Source organism: Nicotiana attenuata, unplaced genomic scaffold, assembly GCF_001879085.1.
Source record: "Nicotiana attenuata strain UT unplaced genomic scaffold, NIATTr2, whole genome shotgun sequence".
Taxonomy (NCBI): domain Eukaryota; kingdom Viridiplantae; phylum Streptophyta; class Magnoliopsida; order Solanales; family Solanaceae; genus Nicotiana; species Nicotiana attenuata.
The window spans coordinates 7628-19099 of NW_017678940.1; the positions used below are offsets into that span (position 1 = coordinate 7628).

The 11472-nt window shown below is 32.7% G+C and overlaps 1 pseudogene; it reads left to right on the forward strand.

Moving 5' to 3' along the window:
• Positions 1–1792: 1792 nt before the first annotated feature.
• Positions 1793–2520, forward strand: LOC109221685 (annotated as a pseudogene).
• The last annotated feature ends 8952 nt before the right edge of the window (positions 2521–11472 follow it).

The following is an 11472-nucleotide window of genomic DNA, read 5'->3' on the forward strand; positions in this document are numbered from 1 at the left end:
TTAACTTTATCTCTAGGGTGTGTTTGTATGTGCCTAGCCAAACTACCCGTACCGCTACGGTCTCCAGTATATTTATGCGCCAGCAATTTCCACAAGTTTTACACTTAGCCTTATTTTGTTCTCTTACTTGAGTAAAAAATTCCAAACTATTGATGTTTCTAGGCGTTTAGAAGGTTGTCTATTAAAAGTACGGGTTTCTACAGGTGGGTCGGGCGGGGCATCAGTTGGGTTATTAACAGGACTAGTAGGTGTATCATCTAAATCCGGTTGGGTTTCATCTACATCCTCATTTTCCTCATCATTTTCTAAGATAGTTTGATTAGGATAAAGAGCATTCATAACTTCTTCATTTAATTGTTCACCTGGTGCAACATTATGGCAAAATTCACTATCGAAAAATTGAAAACAAGGGTTATCACTATCAAGAATAATAGGAGCACGGGTAACAGGTCTGGGTCGGGGAGTCGGGGGAAGGGTAGTAGGTTGGCGACTACGTTCACCAATTTTAGCTTTTCCCTTACCACCAAATATTTTTTTCAAAGAAAATGCCATATTAATTACAATTATGCAAACTAAAACACACAAAAATATATTCTTAAAACTTAATAGTTGGAACGAGTTTACCGAATTGCCGAACAACTTCTTGAAAATTGAAAATCGTTGAAGACTTGAAGACTTGAATACTTCAATTAAACAACTTTACAATTTTTCACGAAATTGCAATAATAAAATAAGCAATTATAGAAGAGAAATTGGATATAGATTGAGAGAGATTGATGAATTGGTGAGTAAAAATGAAAGAATGATGGGGTATTTATAGTTGAGAATTGGGAAAAAGTGTAATTATATAAAGTTTGGGGTTAAAATAAAGTTTGGGGCCAAATGGCTATTTTTTAAAGTGGCCAACGGATAAATTTTGAAGGCCAACGGGTAGATTTTAAAAATCTGACCGTTGGTCTTTTTTTCTAAAAAATTTTTTTTTAAAAAAAAATAGTCGTTGGAGCCCGTTAGGCCCGTTGGGCCCGGTTGAACCGGCCCAGGCCCTCCTGCCGGTCCCGGACTTAGCGGTCCCGGGCTCGTGGGATCCTTGAATTGGACCGGCCCGCCACGGGCCTTGTGCACCATTTGGGACCGGCCCACCAGGCCCGTTTAGCCCATTTGGACCGCGGTCCCGGGCCAGGCCCTGCCCACAGTGCAACATTATGTTAAGGTAATTACTAACTAGAAGGATAGGTATTGTACTTTATCAGAAAGACAAAAATAAGGAGGATAAGTAATGAGCTTACTAAGAAAGGACATATGTTGTAAACTAGCAAATGTGTAAAAGGAAAATGTACACGTATCACCAAACAATTTAGGATAAAAGATCAGTCACAATAACTGAAGTTGCTGCTGTTAGGAAGGCTTTGGTAAACATGTTGAAGATTGTGATGTTACAGGTGCAAAAAATGTGAATGATGCTCGTGACAAAGCTGGACAATCTAGTGAAGCAGCAACCCAGTTTTCTGTTGACGTGCAGCAGGCAGCAGTCTCTAATTCTCACGTTTTGAAGGTACTGATACGGGCCGGGCAGTCTAATATGCAGAGGGAGTCAGTTGTGCAGGAGAAAATCTAACTAGCTATTATGTTTAACTTATAAATGTGTATTTCCATAAAAGACGAGCGGAAAACGTCGTGGTAATAGAACTCGTCCCTCGAAACATCAGCAGTACAGAGCTTTTGAACACTCCGATAGAACTCACTGCTTCTGTTTCGAATTTCATCGACAAAAGCCGTAATTTCGATCCATCAAATGGCTCTCGCTTCTTGCTTGCTTTCCAGATCCACTCGCCAGTTATGCGCTGGTCAGGTTGTCCTTCTCCCCAAGCATGCAATTCCAATTCATTCATTTACCAAAGAAGGTGTTGCTCCCACTGCACTAAAGGGAGATCAGGTGTTGAAGGACATCTTTTATGAGGTTAAGAACAAGCTCGAGACATTAATTGGTGTTCTATGAAAGGAGAAGATCAACATAGATCCAGAAAATCCTGCTGCTGTATCTGAGTATGCCAAAGTCATGAACTCTGTAAGACAAAAGGCTAATCTCTTATCGGAGTCTCAAATAATTAAGTTCAACATTGAAGTAGAAACTCATGAAATTCCAGATGCTTGGACTTATTTATTGAAACTGAAGGAGATGTGTGTCAAGAGGGGCCTTATCGATGAGCAAGGTATAGAGGATCTGCAGATGGCAGCACTGGATAAAGTTGAGAAAGAAATCAAAAAGCCACTAATGAGGAATGACAAAAAGGGAATAGCTCTTCTAACAGCTGAGTTTGATAAGATCAACCAGAAGCTTGGCATTCGTAAGGAAGATCTGCCTAAATACGAAGAACAGTTAGAGCTGAAGATTGCAAAGGCACAATTAGAAGAACTGAAAAAGAATGCTCTTGAAGCAATGGAAACTCAGAAGAAGAGGGAGAGTTCAAGATGAGGAAATGCCCAGCGTGAAGTCTCGTGGACATCAGAAACTTCATTTAAAAAATGATATTTTCTTTAAGTACTTATTTTTCTTTTCACCTTGTTCTCCTACTACCCTTGAACATAAATTTTCTTAACCTAAACGTTAGTTGTACCAGACATCCAAGAGGCTTGCCTTCTGAAATAATAAGAGGCCTGACCAAGAATTTAATTTTTATATGATTTTGGGGCCCCGAGTATCTGTCTCTCACTTATTTGCAACTGATCTTGGTCAGTTGTTTTGTGCACTCTATACTTGATTTCAATGAAAGAGAACTAAGATGCGTGATTGTATCACAAAAAAACTTATAAATGTCAATATAAAAAAATACATCTGTATTCATTTATTGATGCAATAATTTTTTTCCTAGTCGTATCAATGATGATGAATGCGATAGGTGAAAATAAAAATTGGAAAACACTCAAATCCAATATACATGTAAATATTGTTACTGTTTTCGGATAATGATTTTTTCTATGAATGGAGAGTTGACTAGATCAGACCCAATGGTAAATTTGGTAACCTTCACGTTACACTATTTTTCCAGCTACTATCATCTCAAAATTTAAGCACCGACACAAAGATCCACTTCCCTTAAAAAAAAAATACTCACACAACCAAAACTAAAGGAGAAGTTTGTGATGGCTAGACAACTAAATTGGTGCAAATAGCATAACATCTTAAAGAACCCACAAATAATTAATCACAAGAAAACCAACGAAATACACAAAGTAAGCAAACAAATTAGTCTATTTAACCAACGAAATACACAAAGTAAGCAAACAAATTAGTCTAATTTCGTTTACCCAGAACCCAAATTAATCTATTTAACCCAAGAAAAAAAACACAAAGTAAGCAAACAAATAAAGGTCCAAAACAGTACATATCAATAAGTCTATAGTTGGCCAGAAGCTAAATCAGTGTAAACGAAAACCCAAATTAACGAAGCATACCCAAAATTAAACAAAACAAAATTACTTCTTTTTAGCCCAAGAATCTGATATTATAAAAAGTTCAAAGCTTTGAGTATAAAAGAAAGATTGTACAGAGGTACCCAGATATTATACACAATAAAAGATTATTTTTTTATCCCCATTACTAAGAAACTAGAAAAATTGAATCTTACGGTATAAGAACAAAACTAAAAATTGAAAAAAATAGAAAAGTTTTGAGCAAAGAAATATTTACCAATAGAGAAAGGGATGGAGATTAGCAATATATGGGTGAGAGTAATCTGAAGACACATGCAACAGAGAATTGAAAGGAGTAAATTAGGTTAAGGTGAAGCTGCGCGCAAGGAGAGAAAAATTTGGGGAAAGGACGATGATATTGTACTGGGGGGAAATTTTGGAGTGAAATTTTTAGACTTTTGCCTATAGTTCCTAACTGAGCGTCTTTAGAATTATTAGAATTGGGGAAAATATTTTACAAAGTGCAATTTTGATGGGAAATTTTTGGGGAAATATTCTATAAAGAATTTTTAGGGTACGCTTGTAAAGTGTTGTATTTAATATGACAATATAACAACCCTTTAAAAACGTAGCAATACACCTAAGAAGCGTGGCCAAAAATTTTAGATTTAGGCAACACTTAAAAAATGTTGTTTTTATATTTAAAAGGAACGCTTTATAAGTGTTACCTTAAAAGTTGTGGCCGAAGACTATACTCAAAGGCCACGCCTAAAAAGTGTTCCTACAGATACTTTTGACAACACTTTTTAAGCGTTGCCTAAATTAGTGTGGCTGTAGGCATAAAATGTTGTAGTGATGAGTCATATGAAAATCAAGACAATTCCAGACACGTGTATTGTAAGAATTAGTGTAAAATGACTAAATTAAAAAAAAAAACATAAAACACAAAGCTAAGGTCGAAACTTAAGTTCTTCTAACATATAGAAAACTAGTAAGAGGATACCCGTGCAGAGCAGGGGCCAACACTAAAATAGTTCAACAGATCGAGTCGAAAACTGATTTAAAATAGCTCCAAGTTGAGCCAAATTTTTTCAATAGCTAACAAATTTGACTAGAACATCCGTAGAGTTGCAGTTAATATAGCTCCATTCAACTAAAAAAAAAAAGATATACTCCCTCTGTCGCAATTTATGTGGCACAGTTCAGATTTCGAGAATCTTGACCATAATTCGGATGTAGAATCTTTGAAGTTTTTAAAAAACACTTATCTATATCTATACTATATTAAAAGTGGGAAGCCTTTAAGTTAAAAGTTAAATTACTAAAATGCCCACTAAAAGTTAAAGACTTTTTTATAATTATATTTAAATAAAAAATTATTAGTTTGAAGAGTCCTTTCCTAAAACGGTTGTGTGCTTTCAATTATTTAACTAACCTTTATAGTCGAAACAAACTTACCCTTTCAAAATTAGTGTCCATTCGTATGGCAACCTAATTATAAGAAGATGCTCTAAAAAAAATACGTGAATTTATATAATCCAATATTAGAATTTTGCTGAGAAAATAAAAGATAATCATGGATGACACAAGCAACCCTTAGAAGAAAACATTGAAGATACAGAAAGTCAAGAAAGCAATTTTGCATGCACAATGCTATGAGAATTTTCTAAAGCAGAAGCAAAGTGGATAAAGTTCTTTGGCTTTCAAATTTTCCAACCGACGCACCAGTATGTTTGTAGTGCCAATTACATCGCTTCAAAATTATTGGTGACTTGGTTCATGGCAATTAAAGATTGCAGTCGGTGATGAGTTATAAGTTGGCAATATAACCGAGTTCTACTTTCTTAACCCTATTATTTATTTATTTTTAGTTTCTACCCTTTTTAATTTCTAAAAATCCAACTTCTACGATTTATAGGGTAGAGTAAATTTTGAAGTGATAATCTCATGTTGCACAAATTAATGCATAATTAGGAATAATATATGTTTACAGTTTAATTTGTTATTCTTTTTGCTGACTAATAAAAATTTTGACATATAAATTAATTAGATGCATCAAACAAGAAGATCATTGATAAAGTTACCAGACATGCATGAATCAGAACTTGCACTATTTTTTTGATAATATTCTTGAGATCATGAAAATGACATCTTATATATAGACCATATTGGCACTAAAGACATATATATCTATATACTTGGTGAGAATATACGATCAAAATTTAGATAGGTTAAAAACTTTAGCATTTATTGAAAACCATTGCACGAATTACCGCGCACTGCCATATAAATGATTGACAAAGAAGATGCAGAAGAAATGATTTTCTCTTTGTTGTTTGGGAAAGTATTAGATACATATTGTTTAATATATTAGCGATTGATTATTCTTATTTTCTGAGCCCGGGTAATATAATTAATTGATTTGATGAGAATGAGTATGTATCAATTTGGTTTGATTTCATTAAATGGTATAATAAAAAAATCTTTGATTCAAAAGGCTCTCTTTGAAAATGGTCTAGCTCTCAATAAGCAAATATATCAATGTGAAAGTTTGCAAATTAAACGTTCCTCCTAATTGAGTAAATGATACAGGTAGGTTTTACTGCTTTCGAGTGCTATGTTAATTATATGCACTATACTTTTATGTGTTCATGTATATTTATTTAATTAAAGTATTAAATTAATAATATGGATATTATTATACAAAAAAGTATATTATATGACTTGGCATATACGTGCAACGCATGTGCCGCAAAACTAGTTATTATAAAAGTGGGAACCTCAAAAGTTAAAAGTTGAATTACTAAATTGCCCTTCTAAATAACTTAAATACTTTATTAAAAAAAACTGCCACTTACAAATATACCAACCCAACCGTTCATACTACACTAACAGTCACAACTATTGGGGAAAACCCCTACAAACAGATTTATTTGGCACCATATCTATTTTGACTCTTCATTTGATAATGCAGTCAATTTTATCTCAAGACTAATTTGAGGAAAAGGTATAATGAAGTAATTCCAGTGACGAAACGCACTTCCAAATGTGGCTTGATCTAACATAGACACTAAAGATGGGTTCTATTTTGTGGGGGCAGGGCCATGAGAGCAAGTTTCGAATTATGATAAACATTCGATAAAATTTCGATTCGTAGTACTGTAGATAGTTGTTCATGTACATTCTTAAGGTTACAGAAACTAACTTGCAATGGTTGGCTAAATTCAAGCAGCAATATTTTTGGTCCAGAACAAAGCAAGTTCTAGCACCGAGGGATTACATGAATTTCTTTCGCTATAATTTATTCAGAGGAACAATTCTTTGCACGTAAAAAGGAAGAACTTTTTCGATCGCAACCCGCTGAGGATTTGTTCGAGGCAATTTCATAACCCAGAATTAACTATCTGAGATAATCTTTTAGAAACCAAAAATTGGCGAAACAAGACGACTTCTAAGTATTGCGTGAGAAAAAAGAGCAATATTGGGTTTTATTATCTCAACTCATAGGCCTCTGTATTCCTATTTCAGGTGATGTAAATAACATTATAAGCAATTAACTCATAGGCCTCTTTCATTTCCGTTGGTTTTATTTTCTCCTAAAACATCTACCTTCTTTTAGGTTTTTTCTATAGCACTATATATATATATATATATATATATATATATATATATATATATATATATATATATATATATATGCATGATAACTATTTTTATTTTAACTTTTGAGAGGTGTATTTTTAACTTGGAATAAGAGTTATAGTATGTCTTCATCAACAAGTTAGTTTTCTTTTGTATTTTAATTTCATATATATGACCTTACATTACATATAACTATGCTAATCTATCTATCTACAATATATTAAAAGCAAGAACATCTAAATCTAAAAGTCAAATTACCAAATTATCCCTTTACTGTTTATTAAAGTATCCTTTTAATTAACTTAAATATCAAAATATTAAGAACCATATAAAAACCTAAACTACGCGCCACTTCAGCAAAATCTCCTACGTACTGACGTTATCCTACAAACAGACGCCAAGCTCCGGACGGGCACTTTTTTTGAAGAAGAGTAGCCACCATTTATTTTCTTCAAATTTAGAAGTCAAAATATCTCATGGCACCTTTTCTCACTCTTCTATCCTGTTAAAGCTCACCAGGTTTGGCTCCTTTTTAAAACTTATATTTTTGTTTAATTCTCAACTTATTTTCATATAGAAGTTTCTAAATCTACTTTTACAATTTGTTAGTGAAGTGAGATATGCTATGTGAAATGGTCCTATTGATGGCTAGAGTTTAATTGAGTTCTAATTTTCAAGGCTTAGTTTTCTCTATTTCCTTTTTAAAATTCTGTATTTGTCTCTCAACTTATATTCAGTCACATGTACTTTTATGGATTTATATGTTTACTTTTACAATTAGTCAGAGCTCGAATTTAGTTGTCTCCGGGTTTACAACGAGAGAAAATAAATTGAAATTTGGGTTTAATTTAGTTCCTTACAGTTGATCTTTCTTGAAAAGCACAATTATGAAAAGTCTTATTTCACTGTTATGGTATTTCTCTTTTCCAGCATTTTTGATGTTGAATCTGAAAAGTGAAAAATTTGCCTTTTTCTTGAGACCTGGCTATATTATAGCAGAATTAATTAGAGGAATGAGGCTTATTCAAAGTCAGAATCTTTTATGTAATTCTAAATTTTCTATTTATTCTCTAATATATTTGGTTATTGCTTCCAAATGTTGATAGAGAAAGTAAGCGATGTTCAGAATTGGCATTTTGTTTTAATGTTTATAAGGATTTTGAGTTTTTTCCTGATTAATAGCAAGTCCAACTAAAATAATTGGATGATTCCCGTTCAACATTTATTCTCTGCAATATTCGTTTACAACTTATTTTTAAAATTTTAAAAATATTTATATGTCAAAATTAATATATATAAATGTCATAAAATTATATACAAAAGAGCCATCAGATATGTGAGAATGTTATAAGAGATATAAAGAGTTTACATAATCGTGAATTTGGATTACTCTTGCCTTAGCCTTGGGGCAGTAGTCAAGTTGTCTCCGTGTGACCTATAGGTCGCAAGTTCAAGCCATGGAATCAGCCTATCCTGATGCATGCATCAGGATAGGTTGCCTACATCACACTCAATTAGGATGTGGCCTTTTCTCAAACCCTATATGAACGCAAACTATTTTGTGCACTGAGTTGTTTTGTTTTTTTTCCTTAAACATATCATTGTTATAAGAGAATGTCATTGTACAGGAAGCTCTAAAAAGCCCTTGTCTTGTACGTCATGTGTGACTTTCTTCATTAGAATAGGATAAATAGGATGGAATATTTCGATTTTTGGTACAGGAATTAGAGGCACGCATGGAATAAATTATAATGAGCAAATTATTGATCTATTGTATCAGGGGCAAATGCATGCTTAACGAAGCGGTGTCACGCGACACGCTTCGTCGAATTTTTAACTACATATATGTATTAATAATTGTGAGGAACAGATAAGTAAGAAAAATGACACTAATTGACATAAATTGTATCTTGGAGTGTTTGATTATCTACCTGATTTTGCTCTAAAAGGTCAAAGGTGCAAACCTCAACTAACACCTTTTTTTTTTCAAATATTTGAGAGAGTCTTTGTGGTTTAAAATGTGATAAAGTAGAATTTAATTCAGGACCTTTTCTAACTTAAGACTTAACAAAACCATTAGATTATTGCAGTTCTTCTATAAATTTCGACACCACTTACAAAAATTCATGCGTAACCCATATATTGAATCATTCCTCCGTCAACTTGCAAGTAATAATCTCAATTGCTAACATTTTATCTAATTGATAATTTATTGACGTATTGTCCAAAATAGACGTTCATTTTGCAATGACATATGAAGAGTTAAACCTTCTTGTAAAAGCAGAAGATAGCCCCTATAATTTCAATAGTTGTTTCTTCTTTTCATTAGATATTGCCTCTCTTTTTTAGTTATTTTTTCTAATGTATCCTAGCCTTCCATGTAACTAAAATTACAAGACAATTCTTACCAAATATCGAAAAGCTTTGTAGTACAATCTTCCTAATATATATAGATCTAGAATATGATATCTGATGAAAGATGTTGCCATCTGACTTATAATACTGCTATTATATGCTTTCTTACTCTTGCAGACAATCCTATATTTGAAACAAGATGAGTGTAACACGAATTGACCAACAATCCCATGTGATTCCCCCTTTCTACTACTTTTAGTTTGTTGCGTTCAATGAAATTATTTTAGAGAAACATACTTCTTGCAAATGATTGGTAATATTTTTTTACTATATCATGATTATTTTAGGAAAGCACAACGACAAAGCTAAAAAATCCATCATTTTGATAAATATATCAATTCCTTCTACAGTTTTCCTCTTTATATTTTTTTTCCCATTTTATTTATCTTCACATTGTATAATGTTTTTTTTGTTGAACTTATGTTGTTTTTATCTAAGGCTCATCTAATTATTAATAGTGGAGAGCTCCTCGCGGTGATAAGGCTAATGTGAAGAAGGACCTTAGTCCACCCGAATAAGATATCAAGCTCAAAGATTTTATTAAAAAATATATAATTGGAGTAATTTTGAGCAGCACACGATTATATATTTGACGTATTGATTATCTAATTTTCAGCCAGTGAGATAAACGAGGACTCATTATGCACTTCAAATAGTTTTTTTCGTTGTATGACATATCAAGCTCAAAGATTTACTAAAATATAAAATTGAGTATTCTGAATAGTACAGGGCATAAGTGAATCGTTTTATTTAATTTCTCTTACATGAATACCTAATTTTTTCGGTTAATAGATTAAAGAAAAGGACTCATTTGGCAATTCAATTCTTCATTTCGATGATGAAATTTGAACTCTTAACACATTAGTGTTTTAAATACATTTTACTTGTAGGTGTACACAAAGAAACTGAAGATTTTGTGCATGATATGTGTGTTGAAATAGAACGAAGGAGGCTTCAAAATTTCATAGGCAAGCAATAAATCTTGAAAACACATCTATGCCAATTTGCAATTGATACTGTGATGGCTGAAACATATAGAGAAGATAAAGTTGGTCAAAGTATGTTGCTTCCAGCATCACCTATTGGAGCAATCAATTTTCATACGGGAGATGTAAACTTCTTGTATATGTAATTTTTTACTTTATAACCCAATCAATTTCGTCTATGTATGCATATTAAAAATTTATAACTATGTTTTAGCATTTAGTAAGAAATTTATACAGAATACACGTGCAATGCACGTGTAGAGAGACTAGTATATTTGAAAACTACGTAAAGAATACTATAAGTCACAATAATATAATTAGTAATTTAAAATATTTAAAAGGCATATGAGAAAATCATGATCAAAGAAAAATTTGTTTGACTCTCGAAATTCAAATGGTGCCACATAAATTGGAACGAAGGGAATAGTTACATTACCATGACAGTTTATATACGAAATACAAAATTATAAAATAACAATACATTTTTAGTTCATTATTCATACAAAGGCAGAAACTATAAACACATAGCAGCAAGAAGAGTGGCAGCAACTGAAAGCATTATGACATGAATGGAAGATGAGAAAATTTGTTTAGGGTTTTCACTTTTGTGTTTGAGGGAGAAGTCACATTTCTGTATATCTGTGTAAGAGAAAAATGACTCGATGGGTCTTACAAGGTGCAGTTCAATCTATTTATATCTTGGGCCTTGACCCACTATCCTGAAGACTAATGTTAAATCTTACAAAAATAGCCAAACTATAAAATGGCCCACATGTACAAATTAAAAAAATATTTACAGTACTAAACACATTATAATACTATTTGTGCTTTGGCTTAGAGGCTAAATACTCCATTAGCTCTAAAATGCTGATGAAGAAACGTTGATGAAGAGCATCAGGGATGGGCTTAGTAAGAACATCAGCCAATTGATTAGAAGTGGACACATGAGAAAGATGAAATCAAACCATCATGAAGCTTGGTCCGGATAAAATAGGCAATACCACTTACTATATGCTTG